The sequence below is a fragment of the Ranitomeya imitator genome, chromosome 1 (assembly GCF_032444005.1).
Source record: "Ranitomeya imitator isolate aRanImi1 chromosome 1, aRanImi1.pri, whole genome shotgun sequence".
In the NCBI taxonomy this organism is placed as follows: Eukaryota; Metazoa; Chordata; class Amphibia; order Anura; family Dendrobatidae; genus Ranitomeya; species Ranitomeya imitator.
The window spans coordinates 638,131,905-638,156,896 of NC_091282.1; positions in this window are offsets into that span (position 1 = coordinate 638,131,905).

Here is a 24,992-nt window from a genome sequence, read left to right on the forward strand (position 1 = left end):
ATTATTCTGTATATATACACTGCACAGTACCACTTCTTCAGTCCTGTATACTGGGTGTAATTCTCAGTATCTGTATTATTCTGTATATATACACTGTACAGTACCACTTCTCCTGTCCTGTATACTGGGTATAATTCTCAGTATCTGTATTATTCTGTATATATACACTGTACAGTACCACTTCTCCTGTCCTGTATACTGGGTATAATTCTCAGTATCTGTATTATTCTGTATATATACACTGCACAGTACCACTTCTCCTGTCCTGTATACTGGGTATAATTCTCAGTATCTGTATTATTCTGTATATATACACTGCACAGTACCACTTCTCCTGTCCTGTATACTGGGTGTAATTCTCAGTATCTGTATTTTTCTGTATATATATACACTGCACAGTACCACTCCTCCTGTCCTGTATACTGGGTATAATTCTCAGTATCTGTATTATTCTGTATATATACACTGCACAGTACCACTTCTCCTGTCCTGTATACTGGGTATAATTCTCAGTATCTGTACTATTCTGTATATATACACTGCACAGTACCACTTCTCCTGTCCTGTATACTGGGTGTAATTCTCAGTATCTGTATTATTCTGTATATATACACTGCACAGTACCACTTCTTCTGTCCTGTATACTGGGTGTAATTCTCAGTATCTGTATTTTTCTGTATATATATACACTGCACAGTACCACTCCTCCTGTCCTGTATACTGGGTGTAATTCTCAGTATCTGTACTATTGTGTGTATATACACTGTACAGTACCACTTCTCCTGTCCTGTATACTGGGTGTAATTCTCAGTATCTGTATTATTCTGTATATATACACTGCACAGTACCACTTCTCCTGTCCTGTATACTGGGGTGTAATTCTCAGTTTCTGTATTATTCTGTATATAAACACTGCACAGTACCACTTCTCCTGTCCTGTATACTGGGTGTAATTCTCAGTATCTGTATTATTCTGTATATATACACTGCACAGTACCACTTCTCCTGACCTGTATATTGGGTGTAATTCTCAGTATCTATATTATTCTGTTTATATACACTGCATAGTATCACTTCTCCTGTCCTGTATACTGGGTGTGAAATTCTCATTATCTGTATTATTCTGTATATATACACTGCACAGTACCACTTCTCCTGTCCTGTATACTGGGTGTAACTCCCAGTATCTGTATTATTCTGTATATACACACTGCACAGTACCACTTCTCCTGTCCTGTATACTGGGTGTAATTCTCATTATCTGTATTATTCTGTATATATACACTGCACAGCACCATTTCTCCTGTTCTCTATACTGGGTGTAATTCTCAGTATCTGTATTATTCTGTATATATACACTGCACAGTACCACTTCCCCTGTCCTGTATACTGGGTGTAATTCTCAGTATCTGCATTATTTTGTATATATACACTGCACAGCACCACTTCTCCTGTCCTGTATACTGGGTGTACTTCTCAGTACCTATATTATTCTGTATATATACACTGCACAGTACCACTTCTTCAGTCCGGTATACTGGGTGTAATTCTCAGTATCTGTATTATTCTGTATATATACACTGTACAGTACCACTTCTCCTGTCCTGTATACTGAGTATAATTCTCAGTATCTGTATTATTCTGTATATATACAATGTACAGTACCACTTCTCCTGTCCTGTATACTGGGTATAATTCTCAGTATCTGTATTATTCTGTATATATACACTGCACAGTACCACTTCTCCTGTCCTGTATACTGGGTATAATTCTCAGTATCTGTATTATTCTGTATATATACACTGCACAGTACCACTTCTCCTGTCCTGTATACTGGGTGTAATTCTCAGTATCTGTATTATTCTGTTTATATATACACACTGCACAGTACCACTCCTCCTGTCCTGTATACTGGGTGTAATTCTCAGTATCTGTACTATTCTGTATATATACACTGTACAGTACCACTTCTCTTGTCCTGTATACTGGGTGTAATTCTCAGTATCTGTATTATTCTGTATATATACACTGTACAGTACCACTTCTCCTGTCCTGTATACTGGGTGTAATTCTCAGTATCTGTATTATTCTGTATATATAGACTGCACAGTACCACTTCTCCTGTCCTGTATACTGGGGTGTAATTCTCAGTATCTGTATTATTCTGTATATAAACACTGCACAGTACCACTTCTCCTGTCCTGTATACTGGGTGTAATTCTCAGTATCTGTATTATTCTGTATATATACACTGCACAGTACCACTTCTCCTGACCTGTATACTGGGTGTAATTCTCAGTATCTATATTATTCTGTATATATACACTGCATAGTATCACTTCTCCTGTCCTGTATACTGGGTGTAATTCTCAGTATCTGTATTATTCTGTATATATACACTGCACAGTACCACTTCTCCTGTCCTGTATACTGGGTGTAACTCCCAGTATCTGTATTATTCTGTATATACACACTGCACAGTACCACTTCTCCTGTCCTGTATACTGGGTGTAATTCTCATTATCTGTATTATTCTGTATATATACACTGCACAGCACCATTTCTCCTGTTCTCTATACTGGGTGTAATTCTCAGTACCTATATTATTCTGTATATATACACTGCACAGTACCACTTCCCCTGTCCTGTATACTGGGTGTAATTCTCAGTATCTGCATTATTTTGTATATATACACTGCACAGCACCACTTCTCCTGTCCTGTATACTGGGTGTAATTCTCAGTACCTATATTATTCTGTATATATACACTGCACAGTACCACTTCTTCAGTCCTGTATACTGGGTGTAATTCTCAGTATCTGTATTATTCTGTATATATACACTGCACAGCACCACTTCTCCTGTCCTGTATACTGGGTGTAATTCTCAGTACCTATATTATTCTGTATATATACACTACACAGTGCCACTTCTCCTGTCCTGTATACTGGGTGTAATCCTCAGTATCTTTATTATTCTGTATATATACACTGCACAGTACCACTTCTCCTGTCCTGTATACTGGGTGTAATTCTCAGTATCTGTATTATTCTGTATATACACACTGCACAGTACCACTTCTCCTGTCCTGTATACTGGGTGTAATTCTCAGTATCTGCATTATTCTGTATATATACACTGCACAGTACCACTTCTCCTGTCCTGTATACTGGGGTGTAATTCTCAGTATCTGTATAATTCTGTATATACACACTGCACAGTACCACTTCTCCTGTCCTGTATACTGGGTGTAATTCTCAGTATCTGCATTATTCTGTATATATACACTGCACAGTACCACTTCTCCTGTCCTGTATACTGGGTGTAATTCTCAGTATCTGTATTATTCTGTATATATACACTGCACAGTACCACTTCTCCTGACCTGTATACTGGGTGTAATTCTCAGTATCTATATTATTCTGTTTATATACACTGCATAGTATCACTTCTCCTGTCCTGTATACTGGGTGTGAAATTCTCATTATCTGTATTATTCTGTATATATACACTGCACAGTACCACTTCTCCTGTCCTGTATACTGGGTGTAACTCCCAGTATCTGTATTATTCTGTATATACACACTGCACAGTACCACTTCTCCTGTCCTGTATACTGGGTGTAATTCTCATTATCTGTATTATTCTGTATATATACACTGCACAGCACCATTTCTCCTGTTCTCTATACTGGGTGTAATTCTCAGTATCTGTATTATTCTGTATATATACACTGCACAGTACCACTTCCCCTGTCCTGTATACTGGGTGTAATTCTCAGTATCTGCATTATTTTGTATATATACACTGCACAGCACCACTTCTCCTGTCCTGTATACTGGGTGTACTTCTCAGTACCTATATTATTCTGTATATATACACTGCACAGTACCACTTCTTCAGTCCGGTATACTGGGTGTAATTCTCAGTATCTGTATTATTCTGTATATATACACTGTACAGTACCACTTCTCCTGTCCTGTATACTGAGTATAATTCTCAGTATCTGTATTATTCTGTATATATACAATGTACAGTACCACTTCTCCTGTCCTGTATACTGGGTATAATTCTCAGTATCTGTATTATTCTGTATATATACACTGCACAGTACCACTTCTCCTGTCCTGTATACTGGGTATAATTCTCAGTATCTGTATTATTCTGTATATATACACTGCACAGTACCACTTCTCCTGTCCTGTATACTGGGTGTAATTCTCAGTATCTGTATTATTCTGTTTATATATACACACTGCACAGTACCACTCCTCCTGTCCTGTATACTGGGTGTAATTCTCAGTATCTGTACTATTCTGTATATATACACTGTACAGTACCACTTCTCTTGTCCTGTATACTGGGTGTAATTCTCAGTATCTGTATTATTCTGTATATATACACTGTACAGTACCACTTCTCCTGTCCTGTATACTGGGTGTAATTCTCAGTATCTGTATTATTCTGTATATATAGACTGCACAGTACCACTTCTCCTGTCCTGTATACTGGGGTGTAATTCTCAGTATCTGTATTATTCTGTATATAAACACTGCACAGTACCACTTCTCCTGTCCTGTATACTGGGTGTAATTCTCAGTATCTGTATTATTCTGTATATATACACTGCACAGTACCACTTCTCCTGACCTGTATACTGGGTGTAATTCTCAGTATCTATATTATTCTGTATATATACACTGCATAGTATCACTTCTCCTGTCCTGTATACTGGGTGTAATTCTCAGTATCTGTATTATTCTGTATATATACACTGCACAGTACCACTTCTCCTGTCCTGTATACTGGGTGTAACTCCCAGTATCTGTATTATTCTGTATATACACACTGCACAGTACCACTTCTCCTGTCCTGTATACTGGGTGTAATTCTCATTATCTGTATTATTCTGTATATATACACTGCACAGCACCATTTCTCCTGTTCTCTATACTGGGTGTAATTCTCAGTACCTATATTATTCTGTATATATACACTGCACAGTACCACTTCCCCTGTCCTGTATACTGGGTGTAATTCTCAGTATCTGCATTATTTTGTATATATACACTGCACAGCACCACTTCTCCTGTCCTGTATACTGGGTGTAATTCTCAGTACCTATATTATTCTGTATATATACACTGCACAGTACCACTTCTTCAGTCCTGTATACTGGGTGTAATTCTCAGTATCTGTATTATTCTGTATATATACACTGCACAGCACCACTTCTCCTGTCCTGTATACTGGGTGTAATTCTCAGTACCTATATTATTCTGTATATATACACTACACAGTGCCACTTCTCCTGTCCTGTATACTGGGTGTAATCCTCAGTATCTTTATTATTCTGTATATATACAATGCACAGTACCACTTCTCCTGTCCTGTATACTGGGTGTAATTCTCAGTATCTGTATTATTCTGTATATACACACTGCACAGTACCACTTCTCCTGTCCTGTATACTGGGTGTAATTCTCAGTATCTGCATTATTCTGTATATATACACTGCACAGTACCACTTCTCCTGTCCTGTATACTGGGGTGTAATTCTCAGTATCTGTATAATTCTGTATATACACACTGCACAGTACCACTTCTCCTGTCCTGTATACTGGGTGTAATTCTCAGTATCTGCATTATTCTGTATATATACACTGCACAGTACCACTTCTCCTGTCCTGTATACTGGGTGTAATTCTCAGTATCTGTATTATTCTGTATATATACACTGCACAGTACCACTTCTCCTGACCTGTATACTGGGTGTAATTCTCAGTATCTGTATTATTCTGTATATATACACTGCACAGTACCACTTCTCCTGACCTGTATACTGGGTGTAATTCTCAGTATCTATATTATTCTGTATATATACACTGCACAGTATCACTTCTCCTGTCCTGTATACTGGGTGTAATTCTCAGTACCTATATTATTCTGTACATATACACTACACAGTACCACTTCCCCTGTCCTGTATACTGGGGTGTAATTCTCAGTATCTGTATTATTCTGTATATACACACTGCACAGTACCACTTCTCCTGTCTTGTATACTGGGTGTAATTCTCAGTATCTGTATTATTCTGTATATATACACTGCACAGTACCACTTCTCCTGTCCTGTATACTGGGTGTAACTCCCAGTATCTGTATTATTCTGTATATACACACTGCACAGTACCACTTCTCCTGTCCTGTATACTGGGTGTAATTCTCAGTATCTGCATTATTCTGTATATATACACTGCACAGTACCACTTCTCCTGTCCTGTATACTGGGTGTAACTCCCAGCATCTGTATTATTCTGTATATACACACTGCACAGTACCACTTCTCCTGTCCTGTATACTGGGTGTAATTCTCAGTATCTGCATTATTCTGTATATATACACTGCACAGTACCACTTCTCCTGTCCTGTATACTGGGTGTAATTCTCAGTATCTGTATTATTCTGTATATATACACTGCACAGTACCACTTCTCCTGTCCTGTATACTGGGTGTAATTCTCAGTATCTGTATTATTTTGTATATATACACTGCACAGTACCACTTCTCCTGTCCTGTATACTGGGTGTAATTCTCAGTATCTGTATTATTCTGTATATATACACTGCACAGTACCACTTCTCCTGTCCTGTATACTGGGTGTAATCCTCAGTATCTGTATTATTCTGTATATATACACTGCACAGTACCACTTCTCCTGACCTGTATACAGGGTGTAATTCTCAGTATCTATATTATTCTGTATATATACACTGCACAGTATCACTTCTCCTGTCCTGTATACTGGGTGTAATTCTCAGTACCTATATTATTCTGTATATATACACTACACAGTACCACTTCTCCTGTCCTGTATACTGGGGTGTAATTCTCAGTATCTGTATTATTCTGTATATACACTGCACAGTACCACTTCTCCTGTCCTGTATACTGGGTGTAATTCTCAGTATCTGTATTATTCTGTATATATACACTGCACAGTACCACTTCTCCTGTCCTGTATACTGGGTGTAACTCCCAGTATCTGTATTATTCTGTATATACACACTGCACAGTACCACTTCTCCTGTCCTGTATACTGGGTGTAATTCTCAGTATCTGCATTATTCTGTATATATACACTGCACAGTACCACTTCTCCTGTCCTGTATACTGGGTGTAACTCCCAGTATCTGTATTATTCTGTATTTACACACTGCACAGTACCACTTCTCCTGTCCTGTATACTGGGTGTAATTCTCAGTACCTATATTATTCTGTATATATACACTACACAGTACCACTTCTCCTGTCCTGTATACTGGGGTGTAATTCTCAGTATCTGTATTATTCTGCATATACACTGCACAGTACCACTTCTCCTGTCCTGTATACTGGGTGTAATTCTCAGTATCTGTATTATTCTGTATATATACACTGCACAGTACCACTTCTCCTGTCCTGTATACTGGGTGTAATTCTCAGTATCTGTATTATTCTGTATATATACACTGCACAGTACCACTTCTCCTGTCCTGTATACTGGGTGTAATCCTCAGTATCTGTATTATTCTGTATATATACACTGCACAGTACCACTTCTCCTGACTTGTATACTGGGTGTAATTCTCAGTATCTATATTATTCTGCATATATACACTGCACAGTACCACTTCTCCTGTCCTGTATACTGGGTGTAATTCTCAGTATCTGTATTATTCTGTATATACACTGTACAGTATCACTTCTCCTGTCCTGTATACTGGGTGTAATTCTCAGTATCTATATTATTCTGTATATATACACTACACAGTACCACTTCTCCTGTCCTGTATACTGGGGTGTAATTCTCAGTATCTGTATTATTCTGCATATACACTGCACAGTACCACTTCTCCTGTCCTGTATACTGGGTGTAATTCTCAGTATCTGTATTATTCTGTATATATACACTGCACAGTACCACTTCTCCTGTCCTGTATACTGGGTGTAATGCTCAGTATCTGTATTATTCTGTATATATACACTGCACAGTACCACTTCTCCTGTCCTGTATACTGGGTGTAACTCCCAGTATCTGTATTATTCTGTATATACACACTGCACAGTACCACTTCTCCTGTCCTGTATACTGGGTGTAATTCTCAGTATCTGCATTATTCTGTATATATACACTGCACAGTACCACTTCTCCTGTCCTGTATACTGGGTGTAATTCTCAGTATCTGTATTATTATGTATATATACACTGCACATTACCACTTCCCCTGTCCTGTATACTGGGTGTAATTCTCAGTATCTGCATTATTTTGTATATATACACTGCACAGCACCACTTCTCCTGTCCTGTATACTGGGTGTAATTCTCAGTACCTATATTATTCTGTATATATACACTGCACAGTACCACTTCTTCAGTCCTGTATACTGGGTGTAATTCTCAGTATCTGTATTATTCTGTATATATACACTGTACAGTACCACTTCTCCTGTCCTGTATACTGGGTATAATTCTCAGTATCTGTATTATTCTGTATATATACACTGTACAGTACCACTTCTCCTGTCCTGTATACTGGGTGTAATTCTTAGTATCTGTATTATTCTGTATATAAACACTGCACAGTACCACTTCTCCTGTCCTGTATACTGGGTGTAATTCTCAGTATCTGCATTATTCTGTATATATACACTGCACAGTACCACTTCTTCTGTCCTGTATACTGGGTGTAATCCTCAGTATCTGTATTATTCTGTATATGTACACTGCACAGTACCACTTCTCCTGTCCTGTATACTGGGGTGTAATTCTCAGTATCTGTATTATTCTGTATATACACTGCACAGTACCACTTCTCCTGTCCTGTATACTGGGTGTAATTCTCAGTATCTGTATTATTCTGTATATACACTGCACAGTACCACTTCTCCTGTCCTGTATACTGGGTGTAATTCTCAGTATCTGTATTATTCTGTATATACACTGCACAGTACCACTTCTCCTGTCCTGTATACTGGGTGTAATTCTCATTATCTGTATTATTCTGTATATACACACTGCACAGTACCACTTCTCCTGTCCTGTATACTGGGTGTAATTCTCAGTATCTGTATTATTCTGTATATATACACTGCACAGTACCACTTCTCCTGTCCTGTATACTGGGTGTAATTCTCACTATCTGTAATATTCTGCATATATACCCTGCACAGTACCACTTCTCCTGTCCTGTATACTGGGTGTAATTCTCAGTATCTGTATTATTCTGTATATATACACTGCACAGTACCACTTCTCCTGTCCTGTATACTGGGTGTAATTCTCAGTATCTTTATTATTCTGTATATATACACTGCACAGTACCACTTCTCCTGTCCTGTATACTGGGTGTAATCCTCAGTATCTGTATTATTCTGTATATATACACTGCACAGTACCACTTCTCCTGACCTGTATACTGGGTGTAATTCTCAGTATCTATATTATTCTGTATATATACACTGCACAGTATCACTTCTCCTGTCCTGTATACTGGGTGTAATTCTCAGTACCTATATTATTCTGTATATATACACTGCACAGTACCACTTCTCCTGTCCTGTATACTGGGGTGTAATTCTCAGTATCTGTATTATTCTGTATATACACACTGCACAGTACCACTTCTCCTGTCCTGTATACTGGGTGTAATTCTCAGTATCTGTAATATTCTGTATATATACACTGCACAGTACCACTTCTCCTGTCCTGTATACTGGGTGTAACTCCCAGTATCTGTATTATTTTGTATATACACACTGCACAGTACCACTTCTCCTGTCCTGTATACTGGGTGTAATTCTCAGTATCTGCATTATTCTGTATATATACACTGCACAGTACCACTTCTCCTGTCCTGTATACTGGGTATAATTCTCAGTATCTGTATTATTCTGTATATATACACTGTACAGTACCACTTCTCCTGTCCTGTATACTGGGTGTAATTCTTAGTATCTGTATTATTCTGTATATAAACACTGCACAGTACCACTTCTCCTGTCCTGTATACTGGGTGTAATCCTCAGTATCTGTATTATTCTGTATATATACACACTGCACAGTACCACTTCTCCTGTCCTGTATACTGGGTGTAATTCTCAGTATCTGCATTATTCTGTATATACACACTGCACAGTACCACTTCTTCTGTCCTGTATACTGGGTGTAATCCTCAGTATCTGTATTATTCTGTATATGTACACTGCACAGTACCACTTCTCCTGTCCTGTATACTGGGTGTAATTCTCAGTATCTGTATTATTCTTTATATATACACTGCACAGTACCACTTCTCCTGTCCTGTATACTGGGTGTAATTCTCATTATCTGTATTATTCTGTATATACACACTGCACAGTACCACTTCTCCTGTCCTGTATACTGGGTGTAATTCTCAGTATCTGTATTATTCTGTATATATACACTGCACAGTACCACTTCTCCTGTCCTGTATACTGGGTGTAATTCTCATTATCTGTATTATTCTGTATATACACACTGCACAGTACCACTTCTCCTGTCCTGTATACTGGGTGTAATTCTCAGTATCTGTATTATTCTGTATATATACACTGCACAGTACCACTTCTCCTGTCCTGTATACTGGGTGTAATTCTCAGTATCTGTTATTCTGTATATACACTGCACAGTACCACTTTTCCTGTCCTTTATACTGGGTGTAATTCTCAGTATCTGTATTATTCTGTATATATACACTGCACAGTACCACTTCTCCTGTCCTGTATACTGGGTGTAATTCTCAGTATCCGTATTATTCTGTATATATACACTGCACAGTACCACTTCTCCTGTCCTGTATACTGGGTGTAATTCTCAGTATCTGCATTATTCTGTATATATATACACTGCACAGTACCACTTCTCCTGTCCTCTATACTGGGTGTAATTCTCAGTATCTGTATTATTCTGTATATATACACTGCACAGTACCACTTCCCCTGTCCTGTATACTGGGTGTAATTCTCAGTATCTGCATTATTTTGTATATATACACTGCACAGCACCACTTCTCCTGTCCTGTATACTGGGTGTAATTCTCAGTACCTATATTATTCTGTATATATACACTGCACAGTACCACTTCTTCAGTCCTGTATACTGGGTGTAATTCTCAGTATCTGTATTATTCTGTATATATACACTGTACAGTAGCACTTCTCCTGTCCTGTATACTGGGTATAATTCTCAATATCTGTATTATTCTGTATATATACACTGTACAGTACCACTTCTCCTGTCCTGTATACTGGGTATAATTCTCAGTATCTGTATTATTCTGTATATATACACTGCACAGTACCACTTCTCCTGTCCTGTATACTGGGTGTAATTCTCAGTATCTGTATTATTCTGTATATATATATATATATACACTGCACAGTACCACTTCTCCTGTCCTGTATACTGGGTGTAATTCTCAGTATCTGCATTATTCTGTATATATACACTGCACAGTACCACTTCTCCTGTCCTGTATACTGGGTGTAATTTTCAGTATCTGCATTATTCTGTATATATACACTGCACAGCACCACTTCTCCTGTCCTGTATACTGGGTGTAATTCTCAGTATCTGTATTATTCTGTATATATACACTGTACAGTACCACTTCTCCTGTCCTGTATACTGGGTATAATCCTCAGTATCTGTATTATTCTGTATATATACACTGCACAGTACCACTTCTCCAGACCTGTATACTGGGTGTAATTCTCATTATCTGTATTATTCTGTATATACACTGCACAGTACCACTTCTCTAGTCCTGTATACTGGGTGTAATTCTCAGTATCTGTATTATTCTGTATATATACACTGCACAGTACCACTTCTCCTGTCCTGTATACTGGGTGTAATTCTCAGTATCTGTATTATTCTGTATATATACACTGCACAGTACCACTTCTCCTGTCCTGTATACTGGGTGTAATTCTCAGTATCTGTATTATTCTGTATATATACACTGCACAGTACCACTTCTCCTGTCCTGTATACTGGGTGTAATTCTCATTATCTGTATTATTCTGTATATACACCCTGCACAGTACCACTTCTCCTGACCTGTATACTGGGTGTAATTCTCATTATCTGTATTATTCTGTATATATACACTGCACAGTACCACTTCTGCTGTCCTGTATACTGGGTGTAATTTTCCGTATCTGCATTATTCTGTATATATACACTGCACAGCACCACTTCTCCTGTCCTGTATACTGGGTGTAATTCTCAGTATCTGTATTATTCTGTATATATACACTGTACAGTGCCACTTCTCCTGTCCTGTATACTGGGTATAATTCTCATTATCTGTATTATTCTGTATATACACTGCACAGTACCACTTCTCCTGTCCTGTATACTGAGTGCAATTCTCCGGTCTCCAATTTCCCCTTCATCTCTAAACTCTTGGAGCGCCTGATATACTCCCGCCTTACCCGTTACCTCTCCACTCACTCCCTCCTAGACCCTTCACAGTCCGATTTCCGCCCCCTACATTCGACAGAAACTGCACTCATCAAAGTGACTAATGACCTTCTGACAGCAAAACGTAATGGTGACCACTCTCTGCTCATTCTTCTCGATCTCTCTGCAGCTTTCGACACTGTTGACCACTCTCTCCTACTCTCTAGGCTCCAGTCACTAGGCATTAAGGACACTGCTCTCTCCTGGTTCTCCTCCTACCTTTCTGACCGCTCCTTCAGTGTTCTGTTCTCTGGCTCAACTTCATCTCCTTTTCCTCTCACTGTTGGGGTACCTCAGGGCTCAGTCCTTGGCCCCCTTCTGTTCTCTCTCTACACGGCCCCAATTGGACAGACCATCAGCAGATTTGGCTTTCAGTACCATCTTTATGCCGACGACACACAACTATATACGTCATCCCCTGACCTTACCCCCGCTGTACTACAGAACGCCACTGACTGTCTGTCCGCAGTCTCCAACATCATATCCGCTCTCTATCTGAAACTCAACCTCTCCAAAACTGAACTTCTTCTGCTCCCACCATCTACTAACCTCCCTAAATCTGACATTTCCCTCTCCGTGGGTGGCACCATAATAACACCCCGGCAGCAGGCGCGCTGTCTGGGTGTTATGTTTGACTCCGATCTCTCCTTCACCTCCCATATACAATCTCTTGCCCGCTCGTGCCGCTTACACCTAAAGAACATCTCTAGAATCCGCCCTTTTCTCACCATGGAGACAGCTAAAACCCTCACTGTCGCCCTGATTCACTCCTGCCTGGATTACTGTAATGCTCTATTAATTGGCCTCCCCCTCACTCGACTTTCCCCTCTCCAGTCCATCCTTAATGCAGCAGCCAGGGTCATCCATCTGGCTAATCGTTACTCGGACGCGTCCGCTCTTCGCCAGTCGTTACACTGGCTACCCATTCATTACAGGATACAATTCAAAGTACTTGTTCTCACCCACAAAGCTCTCCACAGTGCGGCACCCCCTTACATCTCCTCCCTCATTTCTGTCTATCGGCCTAACAGACCATTGCGCTCTGCAAATGACTTTTGACTAACCTCTGCACTAATCCGTACCTCCCACTCCCGACTCCAAGACTTCTCCCGTGCTGCGCCAATCCTCTGGAATGCTCTACCCCAAGATATTAGGACCATCCTTAATTTGCATAGTTTTAGGCGCTCGTTCAAAACACATTTGTTCAGAGCGGCCTATCACGTTCACTAATCAAAGTTATGTTATGTTTGTGTGTGTAGCCCATTCACTATCCCCATCTATTCCCCAACCCCTGAAGATGGCTGGACCATCAGTGTAAATACATCATTGTAAATACACACCTGTACTTTGTATCGCCCCCACCTCATTGTAGATTGTAAGCTCTCACAAGCAGGGTCGTCTTATTTTGCTTTATTGTAATGTTAACGTTGTTACTTATGACTTTTGTGTTTGAAACTGTTAAACTGTAAAGCGCTGCGGAATATGTTGGCGCTATATAAATAAAGATTATTATTATTAATAATAATAATAATAATAATAATTTTATTTATATAGCGCCAACATATTCCGCAGCGCTTTACAAATTATAGAGGGGACTTGTACAGACAATAGACATTACAGCATAACAGAAATACAGTTCAAAACAGATACCAGGAGGAGTGAGGGCCCTGCTCGCAAGCTTACAAACTATGGGGAAAAGGGGAGACACGAGAGGTGGATGGTAACAATTGCTTTAGTTATTCGGACCAGCTATAGTGTAAGGCTCGGGTGTTCATGTAAAGCTGCATGAACCAGTTACCTGCCTAAGTATGTAGCAGTACAGACACAGAGGGCTAATACTGCATAAAGTGTATGAGAACATGATGCGAGGAACCTTTTTTTTTTTTTTTATTATAAATAGGCCACACAGGGATCGTTAGGTTAATGCATTGAGGCGGTAGGCCAGTCTGAACAAATGAGTTTTTAGGGCACGCTTAAAACTGTGGGGATTGGGGATTAATCGTATTAACCTAGGTAGTGCATTCCAAAGAATCGGCGCAGCACGTGTAAAGTCTTGGAGACGGGAGTGGGAGGTTCTGATTATTGAGGATGCTAACCTGAGGTCATTAGCGGAGCGGAGGGCACGGGTAGGGTGGTAGACTGATACCAGGGAGGAGATGTAGGGTGGTGCTGAGCCATGGAGTGCTTTGTGGATGAGGGTAGTAGTTTTGTACTGGATTCTGGAGTGGATGGGTAGCCAGTGTAATGACTGGCACAGGGTAGAGGCATCGGTGTAACGGTTGGTGAGGAATATGATCCTGGCTGCAGCATTCAGGACAGATTGGAGCGGGGAGAGTTTTGCAAGAGGGAGACCGATTAGTAGAGAGTTACAATAGTCCAGACGAGAATGAATAAATATTATTATTATTAATTCTCAGTATCTGTATTATTCTGTATATATACACTGTACAGTACCACTTCTCCTGTCCTGTATACTGGGTATAATCGTCAGTATCTGTATTATTCTGTATATATATACTGCACAGTACCACTTCTCCTGTCCTGTATACTGGGTGTAATTCTCAGTATCTGTACTATTCTGTATATATACACTACACAGTACCACTTCTCCTGTCCTGTATACTGGGTGTAATTCTCAGTATCTATATTATTCTGTATATATACACTGCACAGTACCACTTCTCCTGTCCTGTATACTGGGTGTAATTCTCATTATCTGTATTATTCTGTATATACACTGCACAGTACCACTTCTTCTGTCCTGTATACTGGGTGTAATTCTCATTATCTGTATTATTCTGTATATACACTGCACAGTACCACTTCTTCTGTCCTGTATACTGGGTGTAATTCTCAGTATCTGTATTATTCTGTGTATACACTGCACAGCACCACTTCTCCTGTCCTGTATACTGGGTGTAATTCTCAGTATCTGTATTATTCTGTATATATACACCGCACAGTATCACTTCTCCTGTCCTGTATACTGGGTGTAATTCTCAGTATCTGTATTATTCTGTATATACACTGCACAGTACCACTTCTCCTGTCCTGTATACTGGGTGTAATTCTCAGTATCTGTATTATTCTGAATATATACACTGCACAGTACCACTTCTCCTGTCCTGTATGCTGGGTGTAATTCTCATTATCTGTATTATTCTGTATATATACACTGCACAGTACCACTTCTCCTGTCCTGTATACTGGGTGTAATTCTCATTATCTGTATTTCTGTATATATACCCTGCACAGTACCACTTCTCCTGTCCTGTATACTGGGTGTAATTCTCATTATCTGTATTATTCTGTATATATACACTGCACAGTACCACTTCTCCTGTCCTGTATATTGGGTGTAATTCCCAGTATCTGTATTATTCTGTATATATATACACTGCACAGTACCACTTCTCCTGTCCTGTATACTGGGTGTAATTCTCAGTAACTGTATTATTCTGTATATATACACTGCACAGTACCACTTCTCCTGTCCTGTATATTGGGTGTAATTCCCAGTATCTGTATTATTCTGTATATATATACACTGCACAGTACCACTTCTCCTGTCCTGTATACTGGGTTTAATTCTCAGTATCTGTATTATTCTGTATATATACCCTGCACAGTACCACTTCTCCTGTCCTGTATACTGGGTGTAATTCTCATTATCTGTATTATTCTGTATATATACACTGCACAGTACTTCTCCTGTTTTGTATACTGGGTGTAATTCTCAGTCTATGTATTATTCTGTATACATACACTGCACAGTACCACTTCTCCTGTCCTGTATACTGGGTGTAATTCTCATTATCTGTATTATTCTGTATATATACACTACACAGTACCACTTCTCCTGTCCTGTATACTGGGTGTAATTCTCAGTATCTGTATTATTCTGTATATATACACTGCACAGTACCACTTCTCCTGTCCTGTATACTGGGTGTAATTCTCATTATCTGTATTATTCTGTATATACACTGCACAGTACCACTTCTCCTGTCCTGTATACTGGGTGTAATTCTCAGTATCTGTATTATTCTGTATATATACAGTGCACAGCACCACTTCTCCTGACCTGTATACTGGGTGTAATTCTCATTATCTGTATTATTCTGTATATATACACTGCACAGTACCACTTCTCCTGACCTGTATACTGGTGTAATTCTCATTATCTGTATTATTCTGTATATACACTACACAGTACCACTTCTCCTGTCCTGTATACTGGGTGTAATTCTCAGTATCTGTATTATTCTGTATATACACTGCACAGTACCACTTCTCCTGTCCTGTATACTGGGTGTAATTCTCAGTATCTGTATTATTCTGTATATATACACTGCACAGTACCACTTCTCCTGTCCTGTATGCTGGGTGTAATTCTCATTATCTGTATTATTCTGTATATATACACTGCACAGTACCACTTCTCCTGACCTGTATACTGGGTGTAATTCTCAGTATCTGTATTATTCTGTGTATACACTGCACAGCACCACTTCTCCTGTCCTGTATACTGGGTGTAATTCTCAGTATCTGTATTATTCTGTATATATACACTGCACAGTACCACTTCTCCTGACCTGTATACTGGGTGTAATTCTCAGTATCTGTATTATTCTGTGTATACACTGCACAGCACCACTTCTCCTGTCCTGTATGCTGGGTGTAATTCTCATTATCTGTATTATTCTGTATATATACACTGCACAGTACCACTTCTCCTGTCCTGTATACTGGGTGTAATTCTCATTATCTGTATTATTCTGTATATACACTGCACAGTACCACTTCTTCTGTCCTGTATACTGGGTGTAATTCTCAGTATCTGTATTATTCTGTGTATACACTGCACAGCACCACTTCTCCTGTCCTGTATAATGGGTGTAATTCTCAGTATCTGTATTATTCTGTATATATACACCGCACAGTATCACTTCTCCTGTCCTGTATACTGGGTGTAATTCTCAGTATCTGTATTATTCTGTATATACACTGCACAGTACCACTTCTCCTGTCCTGTATACTGGGTGTAATTCTCAGTATCTGTATTATTCTGTATATATACACTGCACAGTACCACTTCTCCTGTCCTGTATGCTGGGTGTAATTCTCAGTATCTGTATTATTCTGTATATATACACTGCACAGTACCACTTCTCCTGTCCTGTATGCTGGGTGTAATTCTCATTATCTGTATTATTCTGTATATATACACTGCACAGTACCACTTCTCCTGTCCTGTATACTGGGTGTAATTCTCATTATCTGTATTATTCTGTATATATACCCTGCACAGTACCACTTCTCCTGTCCTGTATACTGGATGTAATTCTCATTATCTGTATTATTCTGTATATATACACTGCACAGTACCACTTCTCCTGTCCTGTATATTGGGTGTAATTCCCAGTATCTGTATGTCACGATTCCCCCTGACCGCTGTCACCACTGGGTCAGGATTCACACCGTGACCGTCACCCCTACGTCACGGATCAGGGTGACTTTAGGCCAACAGACGGCTATCACACGTGCAGGGGGGCTTATCTTAGTTATCCCTCCACTCCACGATGTGATGAAAAAACCACACACAAGGCTATTGACCTCTTGCTTACAGCAGGGGCTTATTCTAGGTATCCCACTGCTTTTCTATATACCACGAACTGCAGGGATTTATGTATATCCCGCTTACAGTTCCACTTAACACTTGCAGCTCTCTGGCGCCCCCCTTACTCTCAGGTCAGATTAGGTACTGCACCCTGGGTAATTAGTCGCCAGACAGACTGCCTGCTATGTACTGGCTATTGGGCACGCTGCAGCGACGCGATAACTACTCCCACTCAGGCAGGAACAATAATTATTAACGTCGCAGCCGCTACAACATAACCCAAAAGTCTGCACACTTCTCGCTGCCACCAGCTTCGATTAAACGGGTCCGAAGCTAACCCAACACAACAGTAACAGTAGCGTATTTCACTTCAGAAGACAGGGTAAGTTTAGAGCATGGATGAACGAACTAATATATAATAGTATATTCCATTGAAATTAATTAGGCAGTGCTTTATGAAAAATATTTTATAAAGAAGTTACAAATGAGACAATTGCAAATATGTACAAGGGTAATTATGAAATAAACAGGGTTTAAATGAGAAAAGTAACACTCACATGTTCAACGCATTGCAGGCAATCAGGCTAGGGCAGTTTCCATATATCCCAGTCCATGGGATGCTGCTGGCTTCAGGAGAGGACAAGAAGTCAGGAAGAAATCTAGCAGAAAGTGACCCCTCAGAGCCTGCCAGACACTTAAAACATTAAGGCTGTGACATCACAGAAAGGCTGGCTTATCGAGACCCTCCTCTCTCTACATTCTGCCTAAACTTTAAACTATTCTCTCTGATTTCTATAACTTCACTACAAAACATGTCAGAGTCAGACCAAACTCATCATTCATCTCAGATTAACGTGGGCATTCTAATGAGATCAAATATGTCCTATCTGGGATACATATTTCCAGAGAAATCCCTACTTCTTTACCAGATGGAGTTAGAAGCTCGTGTTTCGCGGGTTGTGTAGATACACCGAGTGAGAATAAAAATATATATTTTCGTATTTCTAGCTTAAATCGTTTGCCTAATATCTAACAAAAACTAAACAAAGAATCTTTCCTGAATCTTGGAGCCACTTTTCCAGTTTGAACTAGAGAATGTGGGAGGGGTGAGGGACTTTCCTCTGAGCCTGGAATTTACGACCCCAGAGCAATAAAACCTCTCTTCCCCCATACTCTCAGAGAAGGAAAGCCAGGAATTTGCAGCTACAAACTGTTGCTCCAAGAGGGGGGCTTAGCCCACACAGGCTAGAGAACTACGTATGATATTTCATACCATATCGTGACACCTCCCCCTTTTGGTGTGCTCTAGGGAGGCAGTACCCCACGGTATGCCTCCATGGGCACCTCAGTAGGTTCACCCTGGCGGGAGAGTCCATCTGCATTCCCATGCTCTTTGCCCGTTTTATGTTCAATGGTGAAGTCAAACTGCTGAAGGGCAAGGCTCCAGCGTAGCAACCTGCCGTTGGTTCCACACATGGCGTTTAGCCAGCGAAGAGGGTTGTGGTCGGTCACCACAGTGAAAGTGTGACCATACAAGTAGGGCTGCAAGCGCTGCAGGGCCCAGACTATGGCCAGGCACTCCTTCTCAATTGTGGAGTAGGCCACTTCCCTCGGCAAAAGTTTCCGGCTCAGGTATAACACGGGGTGCTCTTGGTCCTCCGAGTCAACCTGGCTGAGCACAGCACCAAGGCCAAACTCGCTGGCGTCGGTCTGCACCAAGAACGGTCGACTGCTGTCGACTGCTTTCAACACAGGGGCGTTGCACAGTGCGGTTTTCAACGCCTGGAAGGCCCCCTCACAGCCATCTGTCCAGTTGACAATGTGAGGTAGCTTCTTCCTGGTGAGGTCCGTCAAAGGTTTTGCCAGGCTACTATAGTGCTTTACGAAGCGCCTATAGTACCCTGCAGTGCCCAAGAAGGACATCACCTGTTTCTTGGTCACGGGAGTGGGCCAGTTCACGATCACTCCCACTTTGTCAGGCTCTGGCTTCAGGGTGTTCCCGCCTACCCGGTGCCCCAGGTAGTGAACCTCCCTCATGCCCATCTGACACTTTCCCGGCTTGATAGTCAGTCCTGCTCGGTGAATTCGCCTGAGCACCTCCTCGAGATGCTGCAGGTGTTCCTTCCAGGAGGGACTGAAGATGGCAATGTCATCCAAGTACGCCACGGCGTACGTCTCCAGTCCCTGAAGCAGGAGGTTGACCATCCGCTGGAAGGTGGCAGGGGCATTCTTCATGCCGAAGGGCATGACCGTGGACTCGTACAGTCCAAAGGGTGTGATAAAGGCGGACTTTTCCTGCGCCTCGGGGCTCAGGGGAATCTGCCAGTATCCTCGACTCAGATCCATTATTGTTAGGTAATCTGCGCCAGCTAACTTCTCAAGCAGCTCCTCCATGCGCGGCATTGGGTGCGCATCCGAGGCTGTGATGGCGTTGAGCCCCCTGTAGTCCACGCAGAACCGGGTGGTCCGGTCCTTCTTTGGCACGAGAACCACAGGTGATGCCCACGCGCTCTTTGACCGTCGAATCACCCCCAGCTGTAACATCTCATCGATCTCTTGGCGCATAGTCTGCTGCACCTGGTCAGAGATTCGATAGGGTGTTCGCCGTAGTGGGGCGTGATTCCCGGTGTCCACCTCGTGGACTGCTAACTCAGTCCTCCCAGGTCGGTTGGAGAACACGACCCGGAAAGGTTCCAGTGTGGTTTGCAACTGCACCCGCTGGGGTTCAGTTAACGAGGCGCTTACCTCCACATCCTCGATGGACCCATTGGCCTTGGCTTGGGCCAGCAAGTCCAGGAGGGTGTCTTCCTCACCGTCTTCGGGCAAGCTGCAGACCGGTAGGACGAAAGGTTCACGTTCGTGATGAGCCTTCATCATGTTGACGTGAAAGGCCTTTCGCCTACCCCGAGCGTGGTCAAGCGTGACCACGTAAGTGACCGGGTTGAGCTGTTGGTGGACGACGTACGGGCCCTCCCAGGCTGCCTGAAGCTTATCCGTTGGTACCGGGACCAGCACCCACACCTTTTGACCCACGTGGTAGGTCCGCTCCCGGGCGTTCTGGTCGTACCAGTGCTTCTGATCAGCCTGAGCCTGCGTCATGTTGTCATGCACCAACTGCGTCAAGGTCTGCATCTTGTCACGGAAGCGCATGACATACTCCACTATGGACACTTCAGAAGGGTTCGGCTCCTCTTCCCAGGATTCTCTTACCAACCCAAGGGGTCCCCGGACTCGCCTGCCGTACAGGAGCTCGAAGGGGGAGAACCCCGTCGAGGCATGCGGAACTTCTCGGTAAGCGAACAGCAGGTGTGGGAGGTACCGCTCCCAGTCGCGCCCTTGAGTCTCAACCAGCATGCGTAGCATCTGTTTGAGGGTACCATTGAAGCGTTCACACAGGCCATTGGTCTGTGGGTGATACGCACTCGATACCAGGTGCTTCACCTGCATTCTCTTACAGAGAGCCTCCATTAGGCGAGACATAAATTGGGTCCCTTGATCAGTAAGCATTTCCCTGGGAAATCCTACACGTGAAAAGATGGCCAACAGGGCATCCGCCACCTTATCTGCCCTAGTTGACGACAGAGCTACTGCCTCTGGGTACCGGGTAGCATAGTCTACCACAGTAAGGATGTATTGCTTTCCAGAGCTGCTGGGGACGGCCAGCGGGCCCACAATGTCCACCGCGATCCTCTGGAAAGGCTCCTCTATCACTGGCAAAGGGATCAGGGGAGCCTTAAGAGCAGGCCCCGCCTTCCCCACTCTTTGACAGGTGACACAGGAGCGGCAGTAAATTGACACATCTGTCCCCATCTTAGGCCAATAGAAGTGTTGAGACAGCCGGGCCTTAGTTTTTCTGATCCCCAAGTGTCCAGCTAGCGGGATCTCATGGGCAATCCGCAACAACTCACCCCGGAATTGCTGCGGGACGACCAGCTGTCTTTCCCTCAACCACTCCTTTTGTGATTCTCCGGGTACTGTCTCCCGGTACAACCTACCTTGTTCCCAGAACACCTTTTCCTTATCAGTCTCGGAGAAGGGCGTCCCGGCAAGTTGTCTCAAACTCTCTAGGCTCGCATCTGTGTGCAGAGCGGCCTGAAACTCCTGGCTAGGGGAAGCCAGAAGCGACGTCAGGGTCCCTTCCCCACGGGAACCCTCTTGGACCTGCTCTGGGTCCACCTCTGGTTCAGTCACCGTGATGACTGAGGAGGGTCCGGAAGGCAGACAGTTATCTGCGTTCCAGGCACTCTGACTGCGGGTGACAGCAGCTACGTAGGCTGTCTCCCCGGGGGTTTCTACAGGCCCATCAGCCGGCGCTGCTATGGGCTCTACCTCCCCATCCACCCCCAACACTCCAGGGGCAGTGCTACTTATGGGCCAGTTACCTTCCTCGGTGGCACTGGTCACTTTCATGGCGTCACCTTCCTCACGGTTCCCATGCATCTCCCCATTTCCTGTAGCACCGACACTTGCCCCTGTTAGGGGTTCCTCAGCCGTCTCACTCCGCAGAGCGACGTGGCTGGGCACGCCTGTACCTATGGACACATTAACCTTCACAGAAAAATCATTATCAGGTTCAGCTGGCACAGGTACAACATTTTCACCATCAATCCTAGGGAAAAAATGGTTAATAGATGCATCATTACAAGATAAAGCATGGTCAGGTAACACATGCGATCTCCCATCATCATCATCATCAGGGTTAACTTTACCCTCATTAGTAGATTGGGGAGGGGTGTCAGGGACGTAGTATGCAACCATCCTCCCCAAATCAGTCCCCAACAAAACATCAGTGGGCAAATTATCAGACAGCCCCACTTCCTTCACCCCGCTTCCAGCACCCCAATCAATAAAAACCCGGGCCATCGGTAAGGGACAGCTGATGCCCCCAATCCCAGTGATAGTTAGGGTTTTCCCCGGAATGATATCTTCAGGGGCCGCCAGTTCGGGTCGGATGAGGGTTCGTTCAGCCCCGGTGTCCTTGAGGCCTGTAGCAACATGGCCTCCCACAGTGACGGGCTGTACGTTGTCACACACCCTCCCAACCACACCACCCACTAAAAGAACTGCTGCATTAGGCCCTGGGGCCTTGGCTTGGGTGTTCTTCTGCTTGGTTGGGCAGGAGAGACTGATATGACCAGTCTGACGGCAGGTGTAACACGTGCGAGGTTCGGTGGTCGGTCTGGTGCTGTTGGCCACGGGGCCAGGACCTCTGGTGTGTTGGCTGGCAGGGGTACTGGCGTTGGTTGCAGGCTTACCCCCTCTCCAGCTGGTGGTGACTGGCTTCCGCCCTTTCGATCTACGGTTGGCCTCATAGGCATCGGCAATCTGTGCTGCTTTCGTCACGTCTTTGGGTTCTCTGTCCATCACGAACTGTCGCACCTCAGCTGGGCAAAGATGAAAGAACTGGTCTTTGATCATCAGGTCTCGCAGCTGTGCAAAGGTGGTCACTGACAGTCCTTGGGTCCACTGGTCAAAGTGGGTCCCCAGTCCATGCACCACATCACTGTAACTGTCGTGTGGGCCACGTTGGAGGGTCCGGAACTTTCTACGGTACACCTCGGGTGTAAGCTGGTACTTGGCTATCAGAGCCTTTTTGATGGCCTCATAGTCACCATCTTGTTCTTGAGGGAGGGCAGCAAACGCCTCCAGAGCTTTACCTCTCAGCCCTGGTGTCAGGTATCGTGCCCATTCATCTGTAGGCAGCTGGTACTGCCTGCAGGCTTTCTCAAAGGCCCGCAGAAAAGTGTCCAAGTCCCCGTCCTTCTCCATAACAGGAAAGTGATCGGGCCGGGGCTTCGGTATCTGAGCGCTGCTGGGCTCACGTCTCTGGGCGGTGGAGGGCATCCCCCCCTGCCGGAGCATCTCCAGTTCATGTGCTCGCTGGGCTTGGCGCTCGGCTCTCTCAGCCTCCCGCTCGGCCTCTCGCTCGGCTCGCTCCTGGTATTGCTGGATCAGCTGCAGACGCCTCTCTAGGTCATCTGCGGAGCATTGTTGCAGAGCCAGCTGCAGGAGGAGGTCTGCACCCCCCTGGTTGCCAGTAGGGCCCGTATTCAGTGGTTGGACCTCTGCTGCAGCACCATGTTCGCTCGTGCTGGCTTCTGCGGCCTCTGGGCTCTGTGGCCTGGCTTGGTCTGCTTCAAATTGCACCAGTTCAGCGACCATTTGAGCCTTGGTCTTGCCCTGGGGGTTCAGGCCATGGCACGTGCATATCTTAGCAAGAAAGTCCTTCTTCTGCTGGTTGTACCAGGCTTCCCCTTTCGCAGCCATGGTTGCCAAATAAAAGATAGGATAGAAAAACAAAGAGAAAGGGAAGGGATAATTACCAGTACGCAATTGTCCTCCCTCCTTATGTACTCGTGTGCCTTGTTATCTGCTCATGTTTAATGTATTTGTCTATATTTGCCCCGTATTCACATGTAAAGCGCCATGGAATAAATGGCGCTATAAAAATGTATAATAATAATAATAATAAAATAATAAATTGTCTCACAACTAAAAAGCACTGAGTTCGTTCTCCAAACTTATTTGCGCAGAGTCCTCGCAAGAACTTTCTGCAAGTTTTTAGTGAGAGGAATGATTACTCAAACCAAATCACTAATGCTCTAAGATATCCCACCGCCTTGCCACCAATTGTCACGATTCCCCCTGACCGCTGTCACCACTGGGTCAGGATTCACACCGTGACCGTCACCCCTACGTCACGGATCAGGGTGACTTTAGGCCAACAGACGGCTATCACACGTGCAGGGGGGCTTATCTTAGTTATCCCTCCACTCCACGATGTGATGAAAAAACCACACACAAGGCTATTGACCTCTTGCTTACAGCAGGGGCTTATTCT